This window comes from Microtus oregoni, unplaced genomic scaffold (assembly GCF_018167655.1).
Source record: "Microtus oregoni isolate MIOR12 unplaced genomic scaffold, Mior012 000000F_ref0000247, whole genome shotgun sequence".
Taxonomy (NCBI): domain Eukaryota; kingdom Metazoa; phylum Chordata; class Mammalia; order Rodentia; family Cricetidae; genus Microtus; species Microtus oregoni.
Genome location: NW_024543059.1, coordinates 86435074 through 86444762, shown reverse-complemented (window position 1 = coordinate 86444762; position 9689 = coordinate 86435074).

The window sequence follows — 9689 nt, the reverse complement described above, 5'->3', positions numbered from 1 at the left end:
GACCATCTTCCATTAGAGATGTCTAAGCCAATGGAAGTCTTCATCTTGTAAATAAATTAAAAGTGGCACAGTACAGAGAACAATGGTGCAGGCTCTAGAGTTACACCAAGTACTGTTAATCCCAACTCCATTCTGTACTAACGTTCAGAAAATTATGATATAAATTTCAGTACTTTGGGTTAGGAAGGCTTTAAGTACTGCTTAATGGAACATAGTAGTAGAAGCACGGAAGACAACGGTAATGATAATGATTTGAAATTGTCGGGAGCTGGCTCAAAAGGTTTCAGAGAAGAATTTTAGTGTGTTGACTAGACATCATTCTTGTGATATTTTTGTGAAAGAAGTGGCTGCCTTTTACCCTTGTCTGAAGAGTCTGCCTGAGGCTAAAGTGAAGAGTTTTGGATTAATTCTGTGGGCAAAAGAAATCTCAAAATAGTGTAGTATAGATTATATTGCGTAGATATTAGTGGAAACTCTAATAAAAACATAAGATGAAAATGAGCAACGTGAGCAAGGAAAAAACATTTAATCAGAAAAGAGGCTCTAGAACACGGAATGGAACTAAATCCTCTGTTCAGAGAGATAAACAGATTAAAAAATGAAAAAAAGATAGTGGTGACCTCAGAGCAAGACTCCACCCAGATAAGTTTCTACTTTGTAAAAAGGAATTGAAGAAAAGTTTAGAGTTGGGGGGCACACATTAATCCCAGTATTGGGAAGATATAAGCTGACAGTCTGGCCTACAGAGCAAGTTTCAGGACAGCCAAGTTTAAGCAGTGAGAGACAGAAAGCTGGTGAAGATGTAAGTTAACAAGAGGGCCGTGTTCCAGTCCCAGGAAGCAGCAGAACTTGGCAGCTTTGGTCACATGGTTCTGGCTTTACAGTTAAGGAGAGAAGAAAGGAGTTAGGCAATAAAACCACTGAGGCCAGGCATACATCAAGGGGTGTCCCTGAATTGAGGCCTTGTAGAGAGGCCATTGTGTGAAGCTATGAACTTAAAACCTGGATTGACTTGGAGAACCCAAGATGTTAGAACTGCCAGAGGAGAGCTGCTAACTAGGAGTGCAGCCAGCCCAAAATAATATATTGTAGTCAGCAAAGCTGAACAGAATTAGAGAGCTGCAAAGTATTTCACTGCAGAGTTTGGAGTTTGTCTAGCTTGTTTTCAGTACTAGTTTGGTCCATTATTTGCTCAGTATGTTCCCTTCCACACATTTCAGAATGGTAATGTATATCCTGTGCCATTATCTGTTGGAAGTATGGGATCTGTTTTTGTTATTTTGATTTTTCAGGGGATTACAATTCTGCATCTCAGAAGAAACTTTGAACTTTGATACAAATTTGAGACTGATAAAGAACATAGGGACTTTTGAAGTTGTACTGAATGCACTTTTGCTACAAGCCTTTGGGGGCCAGGGAGTGCAATGCAGTGATTTGAATGAAAATGGTTCTAAAAGGGAGTGGCACTATTAGGAGATGTGGCCTTGTTGGAGGAAGTGTGTCACTGTGGAGGCAGGCTTTAAGGTCTCTTTTGCTCATGCTTCCGTCAGCGTGACAGTCAGTCAACTTCCTGCTCCCTGTAAGATGAAGCTCTCTCAACTCCAGCACCACATCTATCTTCATGCTGCTATGCTCCCCACCATAATGATAATGAACTGAACCTCTGAAACTGTAAATGAGCCACCCCAATTAAATGTTTCCTTTATAAGAGTTTCCATGGTCAAGCTGTTTTTTCACAGCAATAAAAATTTAAACTTAAGACATTCAAGTTTCTTACTGGTCAAATAGCAATGCTGAATTGAGTTGTTATGATTAGTAATTAAAACAGTTCATTTAGAGCCGTTAATACAGAAGAGCCATGTATTAATTTCTCTATAAATAGTAACCTCTAGTACATTTTTTTTATCAAATCCATTAAAAATGTGTGACATTACCAGGCTTGCTGGCTCAATATCTTTAATTTTAGTATTTGGGCAATAGAGGCAGATAGATCTCTGTGAGTTTGAGACCAGCCTGGTCTGCATAGCAAGTTGTAGGTCATTCAGGGTTACATAGTAGGATTCTGTCTCAAATAAATAAAAGGTAAAAATAAAAATATATGTATAAGGCATGCCGGAATTCCTATCCCCATCTTTGGTTAGCTAGAGATCCATTACAGCAAAGGCAATCTTGAAGCAACAGGACACTGACAACAGGAAACTCAGGGACCCTGTCATCTCTTTCATTGTGCTACCCTCAGTTTCATTCACTAATTAAAAAGAAGCAAACTGGGAGCTCAGTCCAGTGCTCCAGTGTGGGTCTCTGTCTCTATCTCCATCCATCGCCAGATGAAGGTTCTATAGTGATATGCAAGATATTCATCAGTATGGCTATAGGATAAGGTCATTTCAGGTTCCGTATCCTCAGCTGCCTCAGGAACTAACTGGGGATATCGCCCTGGGCACCTGGGAGCCCTTCTAGGTCCATGTCTCTTGCCAACCCTAAGATGGCTCCCTTAATTAAGATATGTGCTTCCCTGCTCCCCTATCCAACCTTCCTTTATCCCAAACCTCCCGTTTCCCCAAGTTCCCCCCATCCTACCCTTCTCACTTTTCTCTTCCCATCTCCCCTTACCCCCCTCCCACCCCACTCCCAAGATTCCAGTTTTTTGCCCGGCAATCTTGTCTACTTCCCATAACCAGGAGGATAGCTATATGTTTTTCTTTGGGTTCACCTTCTTATTTAGCTTCTTTAGGATATCAAATTATAGACTCACTGACCTTTATTTATGGCTAGAACCCAATTATGAGTGAGTACATCCCATGTTCATCTTTTTGGGTCTGGGTTACCTCATTCAGGATAGTGTTTTCTATTTCTATCCATTTGCATGCAAAATTCGAGAAGTCATTGTTTTTTACCGCTGAGTAGTACTCTAATGTGTATATATTCCACACTTTCTTCATCCATTCTTCCATTGAAGGACATCTAGGTTGTTTCCAGGTTCTGGCTATTACAAATAATGCTGCTATAAACATAGTTGAACAAATGCCCTTGTCATATGATCGGGCATCTCTTGGGTATATTCCCAAGAGTGGCATTGCTGGGTCCAGGGGTAGGTTGATCCCGAATTTCCTGAGAAACCGAAACACTGCTTTCCAAAGTGGTTATACAAGTTTGCATTCCCACCAGCAATGGATGAGGGTACCCCTTCCTCCACAACCTCTCCAGCAAAGGCTATCATTGGTGTTTTTGATTTTAGACATTCTAACAGGTGTAAGATGATATCTCAAAGTTGTTTTGATTTGCATTTCCCTGATCGCTAAGGAGGTTGAGCATGACCTTAAGTGTCTAAAAACAAAAACAAAAACAAAAACAAAAAAAAAAAGAAGCAAACTGGTTTGCATTGCCTTCATTCTGAGATTCTGTGGCTGGTTATACTGTGTAAGGAAACAGGAAAGAGAAGGACCTACTTCTCTAGAATTTATGCACTGTCACATTTCACCTTACTCTTTATGAAAATACTTTCTAAAAGACTGTTAACATTTATTTACTCATTTGGAGAGCTTGAAGAATTAGAACTACTGCTATTAACATCACTCCTAGAGAAGCACATATTTCCCCTGAATGGCAGAAAGAAAATCCACAAAGACCTTGCTCAGCGAGGTTGAACCCAGAAGCCAGGCATGATGGCTTATACTCATAACCCTAGCAATAGGGAAGCTGGGCAGGTGCAGCGTTATAAATTTAAAGTCAGCCTGGGCAATGTAGCAACCAGATGTTGACTAAATAATAAATAAAATCAGTAAGTACATAAATCATAAATAAATGGATGATGCCACTTACTGGTGAGACAGTTCAGTAGACAAAATGTTTGTTGTGCAAGTGGACCATGGGTCCGGACATGCACTTGAATGTTTTACTGCCTTCCCAAATCCCAGTGTCTGTGGAGCTGAGAAGGGATCATTGGATTTGCTGGCTAGACTAGGCAGGTTGGTGACCTCTAAGTACCTCCATTAAAAAAGTGGAATATGTTCTAGGAAACTACTGATATCAGACATTGGACTTCAAGCACACTACACACACACACACACACACACACACACACACACCCTGCAAATGTGAGCATACGTACACAAGCATTCATACACCACACACACTCATGTAAAAATAAAAAGGAGAAGATAAACAGTGACTCTGAGAGAGGGCAAGATGGTTTAGTAGATAAAAGTACCTGTGCTCAGGACTGAAAACCTGAGCTCCATTCCTGGATCCCACAAGGTGACAGTAGAGAACTAATTCTCAAGAGTTAGGTATTTTCTGACCTATACACGTGCATAAATGCCTGAAGATTGCAGCATAGGAACATATATGCATGAGTTCACACATATACAAAATATATAATTTTTATTAAGAGATTGAAACTGAGGGGTAGGCATGACAATGATTTTCTATGTCTATGGCATGGATATTCCAGAGCTGTTTATTTGAAAGTTTCTGAGCAGATTAATAAGTTAGTCAGTCTTGCTTACAATCACTGCTTACATGTAGTGAATTTACAGAAAAAAAAAAGTAGTAAAATTTTCCTTTCCCAGGGGTCCCTTAAGTCCTCCTTAATCCATATAAGAATAATCAATTTTTATAGCTGCAAAGTGTTTAGTACTGAGATTCTTGAAGCATGAAGTCAAAATTTGCATGAGGAAACAACGTGAGAACAATTAGCTGGAGAAGTTTTATGTGTGCCAAACTCGAAGTTTAAGCCCCAGTGTGGCTTTTTGCCAAACTGCTAAGCCTGGGACCTTCTGACCCTGAGATGCAGGAGAGTGTGGAGTGATGGTGTGCAGGGTGTAGCTTCTTCCTCCATCCAAAGCCATATTTAGAAAGCCAGAGAAACAGCTCAGTGGAATGACTGCTGAGTTTCTTCACCTCCTTATTCTCTCTAGAACAGTCAAATACCCAGAAACCAAACTGGCTTGTCTCTGGATCTTCAAACCCATAATCTGTATAGATAGTTGAAAACTCTGAGTCTCAAATTCAGGTAGGAACTTTGCAGACGGCTGCCTGAAGATTACTTCCTGCAGTTAGCACACAAAAATAAAATAAAATAAATCACTTTATTGCTAACTGTAGCTGAAATATACTCTATTCTGCTAAGCAGAGAATTACTCAAATAAGAAACCTTAAATCCTCAGAACACAAATACTGACACTTGAACTTTTTTCCCGTTTCCATGCACATGGCACACCCTGCTCAAAATTTCACACACAATGTGCACTTTGCCTTGATTATTTTATCATCAGCTAAGGTTTAGGTAGCTCTATGTTTAGAGTAGCTGTATTTATGCATAGCATATGAAACACTTATTTCTCACTATTCTCTCATTTCTCCTTAATGTTACAGAGCTGGAACTAAGTAATAGAAAGGTATTTACCACCAGAGGCAGGAGTCTGGGAAGAGGGCCAGTGGAAAGAGTTAGGGGATGGATGTAAGTATAGCAACTACCGGACAACGCTCCAGATCACATGAGTCTTTGGACCCTTAAGCTCCGCCCCTGTCTTATTAGTTCTTATCAATGGCTCTACTGCTGGGCAAAGCCCAGATCCTACTGTGGCATTCAAGGCATTCTTTGATTGGCTGCAGCTTATTTTCCTAACTTTGGTCAGTATTGTACTCCATTCTACTACTTCCTATTTTTGTCAACTGATCAGGAAATGTGAGGTTGCTAATCAATAGATGTCATGTTCCAAAAACCCAAAATGAGTCCATCCTAGGGAGGTACCATTTAGCTTCACACTTATAATTAATAATGTGTTACACACTTCAATTATACCGAGGGCAAATACATGTTAAGTTCCTCACCACAATGAGATAAAAATAAATATATGGAATAGATAATACACAGTGGTAGATTTAAATGCAACCATAACAACAATAATAAATGTAAATGGTGAAAACATTCCCATTAAGGGGGAGAGACTGTCATGTTGATAAAAATTTCAATTATACATGCAATAAATTTACTGTAAAATAGATATGCAAATAGCTTGAAAGTGTAAATGGACACAAAAATATAAAAATGCTGATATTAATTAAAAGATGGCTGCAGTAGTCATATTCATGAGGCAAATTAGATCTTACCAGCTGGCCTGGGTCTGGAAAAGCCTGGGATAAAACCGGACTTTCTGAACATAGCGGACAATGAGGACTACTGAGAACTCAAGAACGATGGCAATGGGTTTCTGATCCTACTGCACACACTGACTTTGTGGGAGCCTAGGCAGTTTGGATGCTCACCTTACTAGACCTGGATGGAGGTGGGGGTTCCTTGGACTTCCCACAGGACAGGGAACCCTGATTGCTTTTCGGGCTGAGGGGGGGGGGGACTTAATTGGGGGAGGGGGAGGGAATTGGGAGGCGGTGGCGGGGAAGAGACAGAAATCTTTAATAAATAAATAAATTAAAAAATTTTTAAAAAAAGAATTTTTACATAATCCTTAAAGGGTCAATTTTTCAAAAGAACATCTTTCTAAACAGTTATACACTTAATTAATTGAGACACAAAGGAAAGCTGTCAAAGTTGAGGGGAGGGAAATCCAAAAATGTATTTGGAGTTCAATGACCCTCTCTCAACAACTAGTATAAAAGACAAATAAAAATCGAAAGATTTGAAAACTCTCAGGTAACTCAATATGGAGTTTGACCAGTGGAGGCAATCAGAGTTTTGTGGTTCTCCCAGAGTTGTTAGGTCCTTTCTGGCCTCTGCTGGGTCTGTCACTCTGCTCAATTCGAGTGATGTAGCAGTCTCTTCCTACTTTTGTTAGGTAGGCATTGTGCTATTGACTTTGGAAGATGTCTGGTCCTCAGGAACATTTTCCTGACTCCAGTTCTAGGCCCTCCTGGCCCACTCAGTCCTCTTTCCTAGTGCTACATTAATGCTTCTGCACTGCATACAAAAGTGGTTAGTTCAAGCATGCTCAGAGAAGCTCCGACTGTAGAGATGGTGGTACTATCTGTTATGATTCTCCCGTTCTTCCAAACTTACTGGAATATCTTGTTAGCTTTGCACTGTACCCCTGCTTCCACTACTTGACCCCACAGTTGGTAGTAGCAAAGACATTGGCATCTATTTTTATCCCTTTTTCTTTGTTTGGCCCTCCTTCCAGCTCCAGAAGAGCTTTCTTGTTTCTGTGTCAGGGATTTTTCTTACTGTTAAAATGATGGCTTTGGTGAGAAAAATGAAGAAGCCAGGTAAGAATTTGACTCACAGTTATTTAAAAGTAGTGAGCTCAGTTGCTCCCTGTCTCTTTCAGGATCTTACAGTGAAAAAGAACAGGACCAGGATGTGAAGGTGGATGGGTTTGAGAAGTGTTGCTATGCATTTTTTTCTATTAAGACTTGAGACTTATAAGTTCTGGTAAAGATAGAAGACAGGAACAATTTTAAATGGAACAGCAAGTATTCTGAAAAGGTGATAACTATGGTGGCAGACTGCGGAAGAACATATTACTTAATAAGCAAGAATTTTTCTAAATCCAAGGCTCAATCAGTGCCTTCCGATCTTATAAACTTACTATTAGAAGTTTAGGTTTCTGTGTTCTCCACAGAGACTCTGGGATAGAGCCCAAATTCCTCTTCTTCATTCCTTTCCTTTCCTTTCCTTTCCTTTACTTTACTTTACTTTTCTCTTTCTCACTTTCTCTCTTTCTTTTATTCTTTTTGTGTATATATAAATCTCTATGAAATTCTCACATGGAAAAACTTAACTGGAAAATGTCTTTGCAACTTTGTTAAATGAGTGAAAGGAGAGATAGAGATAGATAGATAGATAGATAGATAGATAGATAATAGATAGATAGATAATAGATAGATACATAGATAGATATGTAGATGATAGATACATAGATAGATAGATACATAGATACATAGATACATAGATACATAGATAGATACATAGATACATAGATACATAGATAGATAGATAGATACATAGATAGATAGATACATAGATACATAGATACATAGATAGATCTTGGCACATGACAACAGAAATCGTATTGGAAAATAACTCCTAGAGTCTGCTTTTCTCAACATTGGCTTTATTTGGTTACAGTGATGTTCATAATGATAAACATAATGGTGTTCAGTCAGTGACAGGCTATGTACCCAAAAGTACATGCGTGCAATATAATGAGTCTGAAAACATCCTATTGGTAGTCATGTCATAGCAATTTTTAAGTTATAGCACAATGCACCCTCAAATATTGATGTAGATAGAGCCACTGCACTGGCAGTCACACCATGGCATGTTAAATACAATTAAATGTGTGTGTGTGTGTATGTGTGTGTAAGTATATAAATATATAACAATGATGATAAATGACTATTAACTAGTTTATGATTTCCATGATATTCTTTAGAGTATATTCCTGATTAAACAAAAAAAATGTTAGCTATGAAAGATCCTCATGCTTGTCCTTCATATTCGTCATGCAGTATCCAGAAAGAAGCCCTGTTATTGATGCTGACATCACCACCCATCTTTCACCTCATCCTCCAATGGGATGAACGATGAATCTGAAGACAGGACACAGGTGATCCTTGCCTCAGTAATAAGTGGGTTGTGCCTTGGTTTTTATTAATACCTTAAAAATAAATGGCTACATTGAAAAAATCTTATAAATAAGAATATGAAGAAAAATATTTATATAGTTAAACAATGTGTTTAAGCTGTGTGAGTAAAACAAATCATGGCTTTTCTAAATAAAAGTAAGGGTTTTGTAAAGTAACAGGTTAAAATAAACAAAGGTTAATTTGTCATTGAAGAGAAATGATGATGTAAGTTTAGTGCAGCCCGTGTGTAGAGCAATGGACAACAATGTCCTCAGTCTTCCCATTCACCCCCGCAACTCACTCCCTGCCTGGACACGGAAATGTCCAGATCTACAAACTCTGTCATCCTAAGTGGCTCCCACAGCTGCGCCATTTTGTCTCTTCTAAACTATATTTTTACTGTATCCTTCCTGATTTCAGCTGTATTTAGACACACAGACACAACTGTGGTATAATTCCCCGCACTATGGTGTTCAGTATAATAACTCGGCACAAAGTTTTGTAGCCCGAGTGAGTAGTGGGCTCCACCCTCTGCGTTTGTGTCTGTGTGCTCCATATTTTCACAGCCATGAAACTGCACGATGCTCCATTCCTTAGAACCCATTACTCTGTCATTCAGTGATTCGCAGCTGTGTTCTAAACTCCTAAGCAGCATAGATATGGCCTCAAGCCAAAGTAATAATGCTTATTTTTATCATTCATTTGATGTTCCATATTTAATAGAGCTCTTTGTTGGAGTTTGAGCGTGACAGCCTTCAATGTCCAGGTAATAAAGTGCATTTTAATTTCAGGCAAGCTGGATTAAATAAAAATCGTCCAGGCATTCTCTAATTACAAATTTTGATTTCAAAATTCTTTTGTCTCAAGATTGAAACTTCCACTTGAGAGAGTTAGGTAAAATTTTCCACAGTGCAATTCAATTCCAGAGTGAATCACAGCACCTCCCAGCACCCCACAAAGTCAATGCCATCTCATTATTCTCTCCTGCACAGAGATTAAAACCGTGCCTTTTCATTTGCATAATCAAGTTGTTCGGACGTCCACAATGCCTCCTAAGAGTCCCTGCCAATAAAGAAAGCGCTGCAAATGACAAAATGCTCTCC